The 18,019-nt window shown below is 39.1% G+C and overlaps 1 protein-coding gene across 2 annotated transcripts in view; it reads right to left on the reverse strand.

The window, feature by feature from the left end:
- The window catches only part of PLAA (phospholipase A2 activating protein), a 749,216-nt gene that overhangs the window by 479,853 nt on the left and 251,344 nt on the right, over window positions 1-18,019 (reverse strand). The window lies entirely within an intron of this gene.

An 18,019-nucleotide genomic window follows, 5' to 3' on the forward strand; every position in this document is an offset into this window, starting at 1 on the left:
TACATCTGTGTTGTTGATCTTCATTTATCTTTGACCTTTGGGACTCTGTTCTGATCTTCGGAACAGGCTAGGCCATTATAACAGCTCGCACAAGCCAAAAGCTCTCGAGCTAAGTCTCTAACCAGAATACCCCTATCCAGATTACCTGATATCAAGTCTGCAGCTACACAGGAAGACAGAAGAAGTTATATAGACTTGAAGAGGCCATGTTCAAGGTCATACCTGATAAAACACCAGGACAAGTGTCCAATCCTCCAGAGAGTCTGCAGGAGGAGGAAGGAGAGTGAGGTGCCAATGATAAATGAAGACTGACTACACTGATGGAATGTTATGGTAAGAACATAACTTTTTATCTGATGCCAATCTTAATTTATCCTTGAACTTTGGGACAGAGTCCCCAGCTACTTAGATCTTGGGAGGCCTTCTGTAAGGATACTGCTGAGAACCAGAGTCAAAGGACGCTCTTCCACTGGAGACGAGATCAAATTTGTAATGAGTGCTAAAGGTATGCTGAGTAGCCTAGGTTGCTGCTGTGCACATTTCATCCATGGAAGCCTTGGAATGGAAAACAGCAGGTGTAGCTATTGCATCAGTAGAGTGCTCACTGGTGCTGGTAATTGCAGATTCTTTTTACTGTCGATGAAAGTAATAGTCTCTCAATCACCTTGACAAGGTGACTTTCGAAACAGATTTCCCTAGAGATGGACCGGAGAAAAAGACAAATAACTGGTCTGATTTTCTAAATTCTTTAGTTCTACTGAGGTAGAAATGTAATTGCCTGTCAACATTTAGCAAATATAAGCAATATTCACCTTTGTTGGAAAAAATTTAGAAGAAAACAGGTACGTCAATAGCTTGATTAATATTAGTTTCTGAGACCACCTTTGGGAGAAATGATGGGTTGGTTCTCAGTGAAACCCTATCCTTATGAAAAATTAAATATGGAGGTTTTTAAGATAGTGCTTGTATTTTGGAAATTCCTCTGGCAGAGGTAATGGCCATCAGAAAAATGGTATTCCATGAAAAATACTTTAAGTGACAGGTAGCTGCTGGTTCACAGGGGGAAAGCACTAAAGACTGCAGAACCACAATCAGATCTCAAAGTGCTAGAGGATCCCTATAAGGTGATTTCAACCACAAGGTTCCTTTTGTAAAGATTTTACACAATCTGTGGGAAATTAGAGGATGGTCTTCAAAGCCATTGTGGAAATTGGAAATGGCAGCTAGTTGGACCTTAACAGTAGAAGCAGATGCTCTCTGTTCTAAAAGCATAGCTAAAAATTCTAATACTTTTTCAACTGGTGTGGAGAAAGGATTAAGACCATTATTGTGTGCCAAAAAAAAAAATCTTTTCCACTTGCTGTTGTAAAGTTTCCTGATGGAAGGATTATGAGAAGCCAATAAATTTTTTTGGACTGGAGATAATAAATTTTTCTGCCTGGCGATTAATGGAATTGTAAGAACCAAACTGTAAGCTTGAGGCTCTGAAGACTGGGGTGCACCAGTCCCTGTGGGTGAGACAGAAGATACGGAACTGGGTCCAGAGTCCATGGACGATGAATTAGATGAGGCCACAGAAAGGGGAACCAGACTTGACGAGGCCAAAAGGAGCAATGAGGATCACCTTGCTCTTCAACCTGATGGCTTTCTTTAAGAAGAGAGGAATCAATGCAAAGTGGGGAAAGGCATAGAGTAGACCCGAGGGCAAATCTTGAAGGACAGTGCCTCTCGGGGACTCTCCCTGTGGGGGAATTAGGGCAAAGTAGCTTCTGCACTTATTGCTTAAAGGAGATGCAAACAGGTCGCGGCATGGCTGACCCCAGCAATGGAAAATCTCCTCCGCCACTCCGGGATTGAGAGACCACTCGTGAGGCAGGAGAATGCATCTGCTCAACTTGCCCACTATCACGTTTGAGCTCCCCAGGATGTGCTTTGCTGTCAGAGAACAGTTGGAAGAACTCGCCTATTGCCACACCCCGAGAGCTTCTCAACGCAGGGGGTAATACTTGGTGCCGCCTTGTTTGTTGATGTACCAGACTACTGATATATTGCCTGATTGAATCGCAATTTTTCCTGGGGGAAAAGCATTTTGGAAAGCACACAAAACTAAGAGCACTGCCCTCAACTCTGGAACACTGATATGTAAATTGGCCTCTATTGGGGACCAAGAGCCTTGGACTGTTTTGCCCAGATAATGCCCCTCTCCCACCCCATCTGGGAGGCATCCGTAGTCACTATGGCCTTGGGCTAACGTGGAATGAAGGGACAGGTTAAGAGAATTTCCTTGAATTCCATCCACTAGGATAAGTCCTTCTTGCAACGACTTGTGATTAAAATGGGATACATCACTGGATGGGTCAGGATGGACCACTGGGATGCCAAACGCCACTGCAGTAGTCTCATGTGAAATCTTGCTAGTGGAATGAAGGTGATTGTTGCTGCCATTGATCCTAGAGCTTGAAGGAGTAAAAGCGCAGGTACCTTGTTGCTAGAGAGAATGGCTTGTACTTGGGATATTATCTTCTGTAGCCTGTGCAGAGGAATGGAAGCTGTACAAATGGTGGTATTTAGGTGGATCCTATGAACTCTAAATCTTGAGTTGGGCTTAGTTGGGATTTTGATTAATTTACTGCAATGCCCAGACAAGAAAATAGGCATAGAATGAAATCTGTTAGTTGAAGCAGTAAATGCCTGGTGGGAGTGGTGATGAGCCAGTTGCCTAGACTGAGGAAACACCCGGAATCCTTACTGTCTCAAGTGAGCTATCACTGCTGCCAAACACTTGGTGAACACCCTGGGGGCTGTGGTGAGGCCAAGGGACAGCACTCTGAACTGAAAATGACTGGCTCCTAGCAAAAAGCGGAGGAACCTTCTGAAACACTTGCCCATTTTTATGTGGTAATACGCATCCTGAAGAGCTATAGAGCTCATCCAATCATCTTCCACTAAGAAGGGTAGGACAAACTGAACCATGACCATCCGGAATTTTGCATGGTGAGCAAACTTGTTCAGAAGGCTGAGATCTAAAACTGGTCTCAACTCCCCTGTCTTTTTGGCACCAGAAAGAACCTTGAGTAAAATCCAAATTGTATCTGGTGTGGCGGGACTTCTTGGATGACTACTTTTACTAACAGCTTTTGAATTTCCAAAGCTGTCTGATTCCTCTTACTGGGTAGAACATCGGGGAGTCATCTTCTTGATCTTGGAATGAGAATGAAGGGGATGTAGTAACCTCTGGCAATGATCCTTTGCACCCAAATACCTGAAGTTATCTGCCGCCAGGCTCTTGAGTGCAAAGAGAACCTTCCCCTGACTGCTTTCACAGGTAAGCAATCGAGCCCCCTTTCAGGAGTGCTGGTAAGGTTTCCCAGAGAAAGTATCTCTGGAAACCTAATTTTGTGGGCTACCTCTGCTGCAGGGTCAGCGTCTTCCATTAGAGCTCCCCATCTGCCCAGAGGGGAGCCACTGCCATGTGTGTCCTGAAAAGGCCCTTGGGATTTTTTGAACCACATCTTCCCGCTCCACTGGTTCCTACAGTAGGACCGCTGGGGAGTGGAAAAACGTATGCCCACTGCAGACAAGGTCTTTCCATCTTTCTCACACCTGGCTAATGTCTCTCTGACTTTGGGGCCAATCAGGAAAGATCCATTAAAAGGAGCACTGATAAAAGAAGACTTAAATGGCTCTTGAAACTCACATAAGCGCATCCAGGTGTGTCTCCTTATGGCAACGCAGGAACCCGCTGCCCTAGGCGTCCCTTTGGCCCTCATGGATGAGTTGGAAACAGACTCCATGGCAGCCAGTTCAGAGGCCACTTTATCTTGAACCTTTTCAGACACAGGTTCCTACAATGGTATCTGACAACTCCTTGATCAGATCTCTCTGGAGCCTAGTAAAGTGTGCCATAAAATTCAACGACCTTAAAGCAAAGGTTGATGATGCATACATTTGCTTTCCAAACCTGTCCATCACTCTGGATTCTCGATTAGGGGGATGAATAGTGGAACTCCTGCAAGTTCCTTCTTGGTGGCCACCACAACTACCATGGCATCTACTTAGCCCAATACTAGTGGTCCTCTGGTGCTTTAAGAATTTTGTCCAGTCCCCTGGGGATTGGCTGTACTGAGTCAGGGGCCTTCCAACCTGCTGCACGATCAATTTAATAAGATAGTCAGCAGGAGGGGTCAACCATGAAGTAGATGGGCAAGCACCAAAAGCTTGGAGGTACACAGACTCCTCAAAAGGTAGGGTCTTTGGGCTTCCACTCATCTCTCTGTTTCAGAATTTCTAGAGGAGACGTCTTCTGGGGGTGACCAAGGGGAACCCTCCCCATCATCAAAGTCTGTGTCCAGAAATTTTATCATCAGTCCATCAATTTCAAATGTTAAGTCACAAAAAGTCTCCATCCCAATATGCATAAATGACCAAATTTCTTGAGCTTTAAAACCCAGAATGGTCACCAAACTGCCCCATACATAATTATCCATTACAGTGTCATTTTTTGTCCTTATTCTCACAGTTGGCCTTTTATTTTTAAAAAGTTTTACTTACAGCTTGTTGCTGCTCTCTTTTCATCCCTGCTGTCACTGCTGCATGTTTTAGATACTCCGTTATCTGCTACCACAAAACCAGACCCCTTCTCAGTTTGTTGCCACTTTCCTCTTTTACTTTTTGTACTTTTTTACTGCTGCATTCTCTGCTGCCACCTCACCTGGTTCTTTTTCAACATTTTCCACACTTCCAGAAAAGTTATCATCCATTTCACTCCCATGAAACAGCAGAACGGTCATCTGGATTATCCTGCTCAAATATGTTTGTAACAGATGTGCAAGCCCTCCTGACACAAATTCTGTTATCTGCACCACTTCCACAGACTCTCTTACTTCTTTTTTTTTTCAAAGAGTCAGCTAAATCCTGCTCATGTGTAGCAGCCACCACACAGAAATCTTAGTTTACATTCTGAGGCTCCATATTGAACACATTTTCTCTATCCACCTCCAAACTCTCCATAGCTTCTCTCTCCTCCTCTATGCTGCTGCTTCAATTAGGCCTCTTCCTTGTTGCTATAAGAGTCTTTCTGCTCTATATAGCAGTTTCAAAGAGCAGTGGAAGATCCCCGATATTCTGGCTAAATTTTCCATTGAAATACAAATACTATCCCTGGTATCCCCAGTCAATAAAGGATGGATGGATGGATAAATAAATAATGTTAACTTTTCAAGAACATGATTAGGGTCCTGAAAAAGAGGAATGAATTTCCTAGGAGGCATAATGCGATGGATGCTTTAAGAAACTGTTTGAATTGATAAATGGAAGAAAGGGGGGGGGATCAATTGCAGTCAGGCTGAGATGGATGACAAATGCACCTTAGAGGTGAATGTTAGACTTGGGTTGAGCATCTCACACAAATCTATGAAGATAATAGGGACTCTCCCATTTGATATGGGTCCTAACCTTTTCTACAGAACCATATAGAAAATCCTTTCAATTTAGAAATATTAAGATTTTCTTGTTGCAGATTTTTTTGCCACCTTTATTACCTGTAGTCTGTCATCAGAGAAAGGGTGTCTGAAATTAATTAGAAGCCTATCACCCAAAAAAAATGAGGCTCAAGCTCTTTAGATTTGGATGAACGAGAGAGTGAGAGAGACCTTTAATTTTGTGAGCAAGATCATCCTGTGAAGCAACTTGTGGAAATTCTTCTTGGCAAGGTGAAGCAGAAGGGAGAACCAATGCTGTCTGGACCAAACGATGGTCACCAACATTTCTGAATCTTCAGAAGGACCTTTGGGATAAATGAAAAGGAAGAAAAGGCATATACAAAGTTCTGTTTCCAAGGAAAAGACAGGGCATCTGTTTTCTAATTACATGGAACTCTGGAGCAAAACAGTTGTTTCTTCAGAGTGGAAGCAAAGATCTATTAGGAGAGTTCCCAGTGACAGAAGGAAAGCTCCCTTGGTTTAGCATCCATTCATGGGGGCCTGCCTTAAATCTGTTCCAAGTAGTATGCTACTGTAATATGATCCGAGGGGATGTAAACAGCCTGTAGAAAAAGGTTGTACTAAACTGTAGTCCCAAGATGTCACAGCAAGTCTGCAAAGGAGGTATATGCAGGACTTTGCTCCTCTCTGTTTGTTGATATACCACATGGGCATAACAATCCACTTATGGTGTCATGACTATGATTAGAAATACGGCTGTGGTACTAATTGTTAGAATATGAAGAGATCCTGGAATTTGCAGGTGATAAGTCTGAAGTCAAAGATCAGAGATTCCACCTCTTTGAAGTTTTTTGCTGTCTTGTCTGGACCAGGCTCCCTGAACATTAACGCCTTTTGGAAAGTCCTACCCCACACAGAATCTTAGGCATCTAGAGGCACTTTTTGCTGGGTGAGGGAATAAGAAAAGAATCCTGGTCTGATTTTTTTTATCTCACAGATTCACCAGAACAGTTTAGAACAGCAGTGTTGAGCACAATTTGATCTTAAGTATAACTATACCTTCCTCATGTGGAGTCTGTAATATGAGATCTTTCTAGCTGTGTATGCCATGAACTACAGAGATCTTAGAATCTCTCCTGCTGAGGTCATTTAAAGATATGTTAGGGAAAGTAAGCATTTTGTCAGAAACTGGAACTTTTTCTAGAAGAAAGAAAGCCATCACACTGGAGATCAGCAGACGTCCCAGACACAAGTAGGTTCCAGGGTAGATTTTTTTTTTCTGTTAAAGTGAATCCTAACTGAAGAAACACAGCTTGTCAAGTTCAAGTCCTACACAATTTGGTTTAACATAAGCGACCAGAATGAAGTTATCATCTAAATAAGCATATATATATATATATATATATAAATATATATATATATATATATATATATATATATATATATATATATATATATATATATACATATACATACACACAAATAGATCTATTGGAACCTGCAGAATTCTACGATAGGAGTTGAGCATTATGTAGAAACGCTTAGTGCTATAGATAAACGAAAAGGTAAAGCAGTACACTGAAAGTGATACCCCAATCCAAAAAAATCTTAAAAGCTGTTACGAAGAGGGATATGCAGATAGATATCTTTCAGGTCCAAGTTCACAAAGCATGTGGAAAGATGAGAGAAAATAGGTTTTGGAGGGTTAATATGTTAAATTTTAGAAACTTTAAAATGGTGTTTAGGAGGGAAAAGTCCAAGATTGTCCACAGTCTGTCTTTTCTTGGGACTAGGAAAAGTCTAGAGTAAAATCCTTGTCCTATTTGAAGGAGAAGGACAGGTTCTATAATCACCTGACAAAATAAACCTTAACAGAATAGGAAAGACTAAATGCTGCTGATTTGAGAGGACCAGAGGAATGCCTGAAGGTACTGATGGAGAATTCCAGAGTAGTCTGTACCCACTCTTTATCATGTCCAAGAAGTTAAAGGCAAAGTCACCCTGCTTGGGGGGGGAGGGAGGGTTGGAAAGAGAAGATGAACAAAGTTAGTATTTTTGTCCAAAACGTATTCCTTGAATCCTTTGAATTCAGACTCGGGGTTATGTCATTTCTTCTTTGAAAACATCTCTCCTTATTGCTGAGGATGTTTTGGGGACTTCTGAAAAAATTGTCCAAATTTGAAGAGATAGTTCCACCGAAACATAGGAATGGGGGAAAGAAACAGACACTTAGAACTCTGTCCATGGCTCTGCCATTTTTGTCAACTGATGATTTCTTCTTATGAACAAGTGGCTGGGACTCAGAACCAAAGAAGCAATCAAAAAGGCATCTTCCAAAGCTTTTAGAATAAATGGAAGAACTAAGAGTTCAATACTTCCATATGTATATGTTATAACATCTAACTGGTAATGTAAACAAATATCCGATTCCCAGAAAAAATGCGTTCCATCAGTTTATAAATATGGTTACCAAAGTAAGCTCCTCATGAGGGAATTAGAAGACACAGTATATGCCACTTCAAACCCCCCGGAGACTGGAGTCAACACGTCTAATTCAGACCTTCTGATTCTGACCGTGATATAAGCTCTTCTTTGGGAGAGGACTCCCTTTTCCTTCTATGATGTGCAGAAACAGAGGGAGGGGCATGCTGTGTGGACTGCAAAGCCATTGGACTTTAAAAAGCCTTTGAGAGAAACAACCACTTCTGTTAATGGTTGTTGGGGGAAAGGGCAGGTGTAGATGGAAGACAGACATGCTTGAACTTTTGTTTCCTTTTCTTAAGAGTCTCCAAGAAAATTGTATGAGAAGGAGCAGATCCTCGATGTACCTCTATTAGTCTCTCGGACATCTTCTAGGACAAAAATTGAGGGACTTCCCACAGTTTTGTCAGACAGGATCAGCTTCAGCTCTCCCTCTGTGGGTGAGTCAGCTGTCCTGTTAGGCATAAGGATGAAAAGAAAGCCTGTACCTTGCCAGTCGAGCTTGACAGCAGAAACAGGAACAGTAGTAAGGCTGAGGGCTGATTAAGTGCCTCAATGGAGACATCCAGCTGTCTAGAAGAAGTAGACTTCAAGTAACTTTGTTTCTTCTTCTAACATTTTACTTTCTAGGCTGATGGGGATGCCCAATGCAGATGATTCAGAAGCCACTCTAGCACAAGCCAAAGCTTGAAGACATTCGTTTTCAATGTAACACTTTAAATGACTCTTGAAACACTCCACAATACAATACTCCACTCTTGAAACACAATGTTAGTTAATAATGTATTAAAGATGATGCTATATATTGATGTAAAGTTCAGTATAAGATAAGTAAGCTGTTTAGCTTTAAGTGTTTGTTTGAACTAATTAATTGTCTTTAATTGTGGGATTGTCAATTAGTGATGTTAATATATAAGGGCATGAGTTTGAGGGCTTTATGTTGTCTGATGAAGTTAAACGTAAACGAAAACGTATTGTGGAGTGTTTCAAGCGTTAATGTACCAGTTGTTGCACCATTAAATCAACGAACTATCAACTGCAGCTTTATTTCCTCATAGTGCTTTTTACTGAGTTTGGTCATTTTGGGCACTAGTTTCCATTTTTGGTTGGTGTGTACTTTAAATAACTCAAAAGACTATGAATAGTCCTGAGTAAAAAAGACTGACAGATGGAACCTCTCTATAGCTATGTTCAAGGCATAGGTAAAAAAACAGTGGATCTGTTGATCAGTTTTTCCCCCCTTCTTAGAGTACAATTGTATATAGAAGTTTAACAGGGGTACTTCCCACAACAGCAGCAGCTGGAACAGGCCGTATGGCTTACAAACCAAAGCACAGATAAGCTCAAAAGCAGGGCCGGATTTTCCTATAGGCTAACTAGGCTTCAGCCTAGGGCCTCAAGATCAAGAGGGGCCTACATTCAAATTGTTAGCAAAATTAAAATTACACTATTCTAAAAACAGTGAACACTAAAACACTGAACCGAAAATAAGGAGAAATTCTACGCATATGACTAATAAACAAACATAAAAATGTATTGGTTAATCAATGCGTTTGGCTCATTGGGTCTGTTCGTTTGTATATACTAGATTGCACCAAAGTATAGTTTGGCTATACTTATACTGCATACTGGCAGACAGGTTCAGTGCAAATTAATATCTATCCCACCAGAGTCTAGCCTCCCAAACATCTCAGATGCCCAGGTGAGAGCTGCTCTCTCTAAAGCAAAAAACACAGCATCAATGGGACCGGATGGTGTCCCAGGCTGTGTGCTACACGAACTCAATGAGGATACTAAACCCACACATAAGGCTGCTGTTTAATCTTAGCCTTACTACAGGAGCCTGGTCTGCAAAGCTATGGAGAGGATCATAATGGATCTCATAAATAAAGACATTGGGGACCTATAGACACTGGATCCTACCCAATTTGGCTTTGTCAAGGGCAGATCCTGCCTCTTGAACTTGGTCAACTTTTGAAACAGTCACTAAGGCCATTGATGAGGCCTACCTTGACCTAGCGGCATCATAGAAAAGCTCACCAGCTTAGATGTAAACCCATATGTCACAAGATGGGTTGCAAACTGGCTCAAGGACAGAACACACAGGGTTAGAGTTGCTGGTGCCATGTCGGACTCTAAGCGGTGTCCCCATTTATTTTTCTGAAGTGCAGGCAAACATAGGGTTTGCAGATGACTGCAAACTGGGCACCATAATTGACACTCCATCAGACACAGACATCCTCCAGAGAGGTCTCATAGAAATGGATAACTGGTGCCAGAGCCATGGCCTTAAGCTAAATGCCAAAAATGTATAGTCATACCCTTTGGGAAAAAATCCATTAGGAGGAAGTTATCAGGGACCTTGACAGTAACCTCTACATTGCCAAAGTGGTTAGGAAGACCTTCTACATTGCCCACCTGATCATGAAGGGATTCACATCCAGATCAGGAGAGGTCATTGTACCCCTACTCTTCACTTATCAGACCAATGATTGAGTACAATGCCCCATTGAATGTACCTTACCCAACACCTGCAGCAGTTGGAAAGACCCCAAAAGTTCCTCACCAAAAGGATAAAGGGCTCAAACATATGTCATACGATGCCCGACTGAAGAAACTCCAGCTCTATTCAGTCGCATACCATTTGCTCAGAGGTGATCTGTGCCTGACATACAAGGCCATGTCCAACCCGGAATTAATGGACATGCTCCACCTCAAAAAATCCAAATCCACCAAGAGACTTAAACCTCAACACAGATATAAATAGGATGTGCTGGAGGGACAGATTCATCACCCAGAGACTCCCTACACTATGGAACAGAATCCCAGTCCATGTGAGGCAGAGCCCCTCACTGACTCTGTTCAAGAGAAATCTTGGCAGTGGATGGGAGATGGGAATCATCTCTGTGTCACTGCTGGACAGAGGCACAGCAAACTAATGGGTATAGTATTCTCATCCTAAGGGGTGGTGAAAGCCACACACACTCTGGCTAGGCTTATAAATGCCCTAGGGCAGATAGCCTAGTATGAACCTATGAACCTATACGTTCACTGATTGCTATGGAAAATATTGACGTGCCTTATGCTACTAAGCTCTGGTTTGTTCTTGCATAAATAAAGTGCAGATTGGTGTAGATTGGAACAGACAAATGAACAGACCTATTGATATCTTACTTCGATAATATGAAACACGTGTTAATGTTATTAAAAAAGATTCTTATTTTAGGATTGCGTACATGATCATTTGAATCTCGCCTTTTGAGTTCAGTAGGTTCAATACTTTAGTGAATTGTTTCTAGACTATTGAAAAATTTTTTTGTGACAATATCTTCATCTTATTTATGCACAATAATTAATAACTCAAATATTTTGTTCTAGATTCTAATCTAAGAATGAGTAAAAGATTTGAAAGTGGCGCTTGCAAACGAAGAAAAAGAAGCTACAAGAGTATGAGGCAAAGAAGCTAACACCGATTACTGCTTACATGCATGTGCCAACTAGTACTACTCAATTGGAAGCAATGCAGCACGTTGTATGTGAGGACACGGCCGTTGCACCAACTCAAAGTGAAAATATGGAACTAATTCAAAAACAACTTACTGAACATGAATATACAAATAAGCCACAAGAAAATAATACGAATATTCAGAATTTTTTTCAGACACCTAATGAGAAACACCATGTTCAAGATGTTGCAAATTTAGATAGTGATGTCAAATATATGTCTACTGTAACAGATGTTGGCTTGTGGACAAAATTATCGCAAAATGATGTATCATATTGGGTAGAGAAGGGCCCTTCTCTAGTTCAGTATCACTGTGGACCATTTTTAAATTCTAAGCGAGAATATAAGAATCAATCCAGATTTTGTACAAAAGCAATTTTTTATTCAACAAAAGCCAATGGAGAAAAATATACCCTAGAATGGCTTGTGTACTCTCCCTCAAAAGGCCGTGTTTTTTGCTTTGTTTGTAAACTCTTTCCAAATATTGCATCTTCTGCAACAGCATTAACTTCTGAAGGGTTTAATGATTGGAAAAACCCTGCTATCATTCAAACTCATGAAAATTCGGAAAATCATAGGAATGCTATGTTAACGTACTTAACAAGAGCAAAAGGGAAAACTTTAACTTCAAAGCTAGAGGAAGAAATACGAAAGAGCAGCAATACTGGCTTTACGTTATAGAAAGAGTTTTCGCTGTAATTTGCACTCTTGCAGAGCGAGGCTTACCATTTAAAGGAGACAATGAAAAGTCTGGAAATCCAAATAACGGCAATTACTTTGGTCTTCTAGAACTAGTAGCAAAATTCGATCCATTTTTAACAGATCATATCGATCGATATGGAAATACTGGTTCAGGAAAACCTTCATATCTGTCGAAAACTATATGTCAGGAAATTATTCAACTTATGGCAAATAAAGTGAAAGACACAACTGTGGCGGAAGTGAAAAAGGCTGGCTATTTTAGCTTTTCAGTAGATTCCCCTCCTGACATATCTCATACTGATCAGTTGACCTTAATTATTAGATATGTGTCACCTGAAGACGGTTTGCCAGCTGAGAGATTTTTAACTTTCCTTGAGCTAAAAGATCACTCAGGGGAAAGCATAGCTGATTTAGTATTTAACTATATCACTACTGAACTTGAAATTGATTTCAGAAAATGCGAGGACAGTCTTATGATAATGCAGCCAATATGGCTGGTAGATACAATGGTATGCAGCAAAAAATTATCGAAAAAAACAAGTTTGCAAGATTTGTTCCATGTGCTGGTCACTCTTTAAATTTAGTAGGTCGTTCAGCTGTTGATTGTTGCCTTGATGCTGTTAATTTTTTTGGTGTTGTGAACGAAGTTTATATCTTTTAAGTCTTCCACAAACAGATGGGCAGTTCTGAAATCACATTTGAAACGTCATTCTAAAGTGCCTAAATATTTATCAGACACTAGGTGGGAGGCACATGCAAAAGCTACAGAAGCTATTTTAGAAAATTACAATGATATCACCGATGCACTCAATTATTTACATTCGGATAATAATACAAAGGGTGATACTAGATTGAGGGCCAACAATCTTTTAGAAGATGGAACAATTTGAATTTGTGTTTATGCTCCATTTCTGGAATCGAATACTGAGACATTTTTCAAAAGTAAATAAAATTCTTCAAAGCCCTAATATTTTACTGAGTAGTTGTGCAGATTGGTACAGGTCACTTTTGGATATTTTACGTGGAATTAGGGAAGATTTTGATGCACTTGAGCAACAAGCAAAAAACACGTTGCCAAATACTGAATACAGAACTGCCAGAAGGATAATAAGAAGTAAAAGGCAAGGGAATTACGAAAATTCATCTGACCCTGATGCCTTAGACGAACTCTCTTCAAGAGATAAATTTAGGATTAAATCATTTATTCCTATATTAGATGCACTAGAATCAAATTTAGGAGGAAGAGCTTCTGTTTATGATGATGTAGTGAAAATATTTTCCTTTCTTGCCGATCTTACATTATCAACGGTAGAACTTCAAAGAGGTGTTGGGCTGTTAATGCAAGAATACCCAGAAGATGTCAACCAAAATCTTACTGAAGAACTATTTCATTTCCACACATATGTGAGACAAACGCATAAGCCTTCAAAAAATTCCACATTGTCGCATACAGACTTGTATCAAATAATATTCAAAGAAAATATTCAAGTGGCCTTCCCCAATGTGGAATCAATCTTAGGGCTGTTTCTCAGTTTAATAGTCACTAATTGTACTGGAGAAAGGTCATTTTCAAGACTTAAAAATATCAAAAATCAATTAAGAAGCACAATGACCCAGACGAGGTTGTCTTCATTGAGTATTTTAAAATGAGACCTTCAGAAAAATAGATTTTGATGAACTTATAGAAGAATTCTGCGTGAAAAAGTTTAGAAAGAAATTCTTCTAATCTACTATTTCCTTTTAAATGTATACTTGGACTGAATCAGTTCTTAAATAAAATAACTATTAACATAAAATTTAATATGATATACAATTTGATATTTTCTTTTTTGTGATCTGGATTTTGTTTGAATAAAGTTCCATTTTTGGTTTAGTTTAAGACTTAAAATTCATAATAATTCATACTTAAACTTTAAATGTGAATTATTATGAAATAAATTTATCTGAATTGAATTTGGTTTAATCTTCAATGTACTGAATATATTTAATTTAATTTGATAGAAAATATGATAATTTTATTATATTTTATTTTCGTAGTCAAAGATTTTCATTATTTGAATTTTGTTTCTTTGCAAATGTTGTGTGTTATGTTTGATTAGTTATTGTTACAAGTACTATATATGGTGCTGAGAATAAATGTCCAAATAAGTGTTCTCGACTTTTTTTATTTATTATCCGTGCCACATTTTTTATAAAGGTTAGTACCAATCACAACATGTTTCATTTAACATATTGATATATATCACAGTAATGATGTATTTTATTATCTCTCATGTAATTTACAAACTTAAAAATGGGAGGTGAAAGGGCCTCATAAGTGGAATAGCCTAGGGCCTCTTTTCATCTAAATCCGGCCCTGCTCAAAAGTCTGAGGATTTTTACACCACTATATCACTTAAATGCCAGCTCATAGTCTCATGCACAGGTCGGATATACGGCATGATAGGAAGGTGCACAAGCTTTTGTAGACTTGAAGAACATACATACTCTTTGCAGGATATGCCCCATAAGCCATTAATACTGCAACAGTAATCTAATGAACATTCAACTTTATGGGAAATAATTATTTATAATATCATGGATTATCCAGTCCTTTCATTTCACTGAATGAAATAAAGTCCAGATCTACCATATTGGGTGTCATCATAATAGAAAACCCAAGGAGCACAGAAGCCATAAAGGAACACCTGGACACAGACATCACATCCAGCTACCAATGTTTGCTGAAAGTATGCAGAGATGCCCAAGTGGCTGTTGTACAAACATCAACTGATAAGGTGTTAAAAAAGGCGGGGAGTGTCAGATGCCCTGCTGGGGAGTGTCTTGGTTTACATGGAAGAGCTTTGTTGGACAAAGCAAAAATGTAGGAGATGCAGCTGGAAAACCATTTGGACATGAAATTGGATACTTTTTGTCCCAAGCTATCTTTGGATTTGTTCTGTACAGTCCAAAGAGAATCTTAGTTGTCTATGTATGTCCAAACAAAGGAGGAGTTATTCGACCCTAATAGAACAGGATGAGGAAAACAAATGTAAATGGATAGCGTTGGTTTAGAACAGAGTCTTAGCCCAACTTAAATATGAAAGATAGATTTGCACAGAAGGAAAACTATCCGTCTGGAAGCTTGAGTAAGAGGGTGAACACAATAAGGCTTGCAGTTCTGAAATGTTTCTGGCTGAAGTAATGGCCACCATAAAAATCATTTTCCAGGATAATAATTTCAGGTATGCAGAATGGGCTGGCTTAAAGGAAGGTCGAGTTACTTTTTATAAACACAAAACTGAGGTCACAAGGTGATATGGGACCTGTTACAAGAGGCAAAAGTAAAAAAAAAAAAAACAAAAGTGCCCTTCTAAAAGGCTCTGCAAACTCTTTGAAAAGTGAGGGATTGACTTCACGAAAATTAGAAATACCTGCCAATTTTATGGTTGAAAGGACAGACCACGCACTGAAAAGTGATGAGAAAAAGAAGACTATGGTTTTTCCAGTATGGCAGCTCGTATTTAGGTTGCAAAATGTGGTGCTCTCACTCGGTAAAGCTACCTATAAAGTTCAAAACTGGTGAAAATCTAAGAATTTGGCATATTTTAGCAGTTAACACTGTCGGGTATAAGTCAGCAAATAGAATGTGCTTCAAGACAAGGAAATGGGATAAGATTTATAAAAATGCAAAAGAGCTAATATCCAAGTGCTTGGGAAATAACATCACTGCAGCTAAATTAGAATGGGGGGACCCACACAATCCAGATTCCCTAAACAAGTCATAAATGAAGGAAAAATAAATAAGCATACAAAAGATTTTGAAATTAGTGGGACACGAACACTACATCAGGAAGAATAAGAAGGTTGAGGTAATAGAGAAGACTTTGACTTTACATTTCAATGATCTCTCAAAACTGCAGCAAGAAAATAAGGAACTGAAGGACAGCCTTATAAAAATGGATACCAGCAAGAGGAAATAAAAACAAAGTTAACAGGGAGTTAATGGTAAATATTTTGTTGTCAGGCTGGACAGCTAAGTTAACAGACATCCTAAAGAGAGATTAAAATAGAAAGCCCACAGGATTTTTCAACCAGGAGCTTCCATTAGGAAAAAAAAACTGTCCTCAAAGTAATATGATTTCAGATGCATGAGCTGAAGGAAATGACTCTGTCAAAATTATAGAAAAAAGGGTAAATATTTAAAATGGGCAATACAAGAGTTTTTGGGAACAAGTTCTTTTCAGTAGAGACATGCCAACGCCGAAATGCCTTCTTACAAGCACTTAGGCCCTGTATGCAGAAAGGACTTTAATTGAATTGTATCCAGCCATCCAGACAGGCCCCCCCCGAAGGGAATGAAGACTTATATGGTGCTTGATTTGTACCAGCAATGGATGACTTGCAGCAAGATGAGACAGGAGAACTCAGCATAGCCACAGGGACTGACAATGCATGTGGTGAGCAAGATAGAGGTGGACAACAGGGATTAACCAGTTAAGCCTTTTCCAGTATTTCAAAAACAAAATGCTTAACAAAAGAAGGGAAGTGTAGCAGCATACTAAAAGAGTTGTGGCAGTGATCCAAGACATGGATAATGGACCAAGAGCTCTGACTGGTAAGCCCAATGGGGTCTTAGACTGATTTAGTGTTTCAAACAGTAGCACATGCCTGGACAACAAAATGTTAAAACTAGAAGCCAGAAGATTTCCGAGTTAAGATTTTCTTTTAAACTAAATAACAAAGACCATATCCAGCAAAATTCCACCACCAGCAAGATAATCCAGGAATGAAAAATGCAGGTCAAGAAGAGCTTCTAGTAGTTTAACAAAACACAGCAAAATTGACAAGACTGAACGCTTTCGTATAAAAAATACTTCATCAGAATCTGTTACAAAAGCACAAACACCAAGTTTAAATACCCCTCCCAATATAATATAATCACATGACAGTTTGCGTCATTACAACTTTTTTGTTGGGCAAGGATTATTTTTATTTTTATTTTATATTTGAAAACTAATAGATAACATGATATTTTTTAAGTTTTAACTTGTAACGTTCTTGTTGCTTTAAGGCATGCTTTTTTCTACAAGTGAGTTCATTGTCTTCTCTATGAAAAAGGTTTATTAACGTACCAAATGTTTATTAATTAATGTCTGGATTTCAAAAAATGAGTTTCAGGATAGGGCAGAGATGTAAAAGGGTATGCCTGGCCTACGTGGTGGGAGGAGCACTGTAAGTTATAGAAAAAGCCTTTGCTTGAGTAACATTTTTCAAAATCACACCCCCCCCTCATTTTTTGTAAATCTTAAAAACTCTCCGTTTTGATCTACAAGTGTTTTATAACATAGTATAACAGAGTTTTTAAGGTTTACAAAAAAACGAGAGAGGGAGTGTGGTAACAAATTATAGTACTTGATTGGTTCAATTTAAGAATTATGTCATCATTATTTTGGGATTTAAATGACTGTCTGAAAAAAGTTTTTTATCTGATGAAGTCTTGGATCTATGTAAGATGAAAGCGCTTATCAATTTTTACTTTTCGTGACTTTAAAGTTGTTTGTTTTATTTCATCATTAAATTACGCTTTGTAACAGATCAAGTGCCTTGTGATTCCTTCTGTTTTGTGTTTTTGGATTACTAGTCTGTTTTTTGTGGATTTCGTTTTTGGTTTATATTATCACGCTACAAAGATCAGATTAGCATAGTTACTATAAATGGAAGTTAGTGACTGTTGAACAAAGGAGGGCAGTGGATTATAGTGAGAGGTTAGGATTTTGGAAGCAGTATGAAGACTCTAACATTGAAAACTACGTGGACTAGCATATAAACAATTATAATAGACAAATGTGAAATGAAGAATCGAGGGAGACAGAATGTCTAGGTTTGCTCAAATAGACATAAATATTCA

The sequence above is a fragment of the Protopterus annectens genome, chromosome 2.part0, assembly GCF_019279795.1.
Source record: "Protopterus annectens isolate FY-2018-M chromosome 2.part0, PAN1.0, whole genome shotgun sequence".
NCBI lineage: Eukaryota > Metazoa > Chordata > Ceratodontiformes > Protopteridae > Protopterus > Protopterus annectens.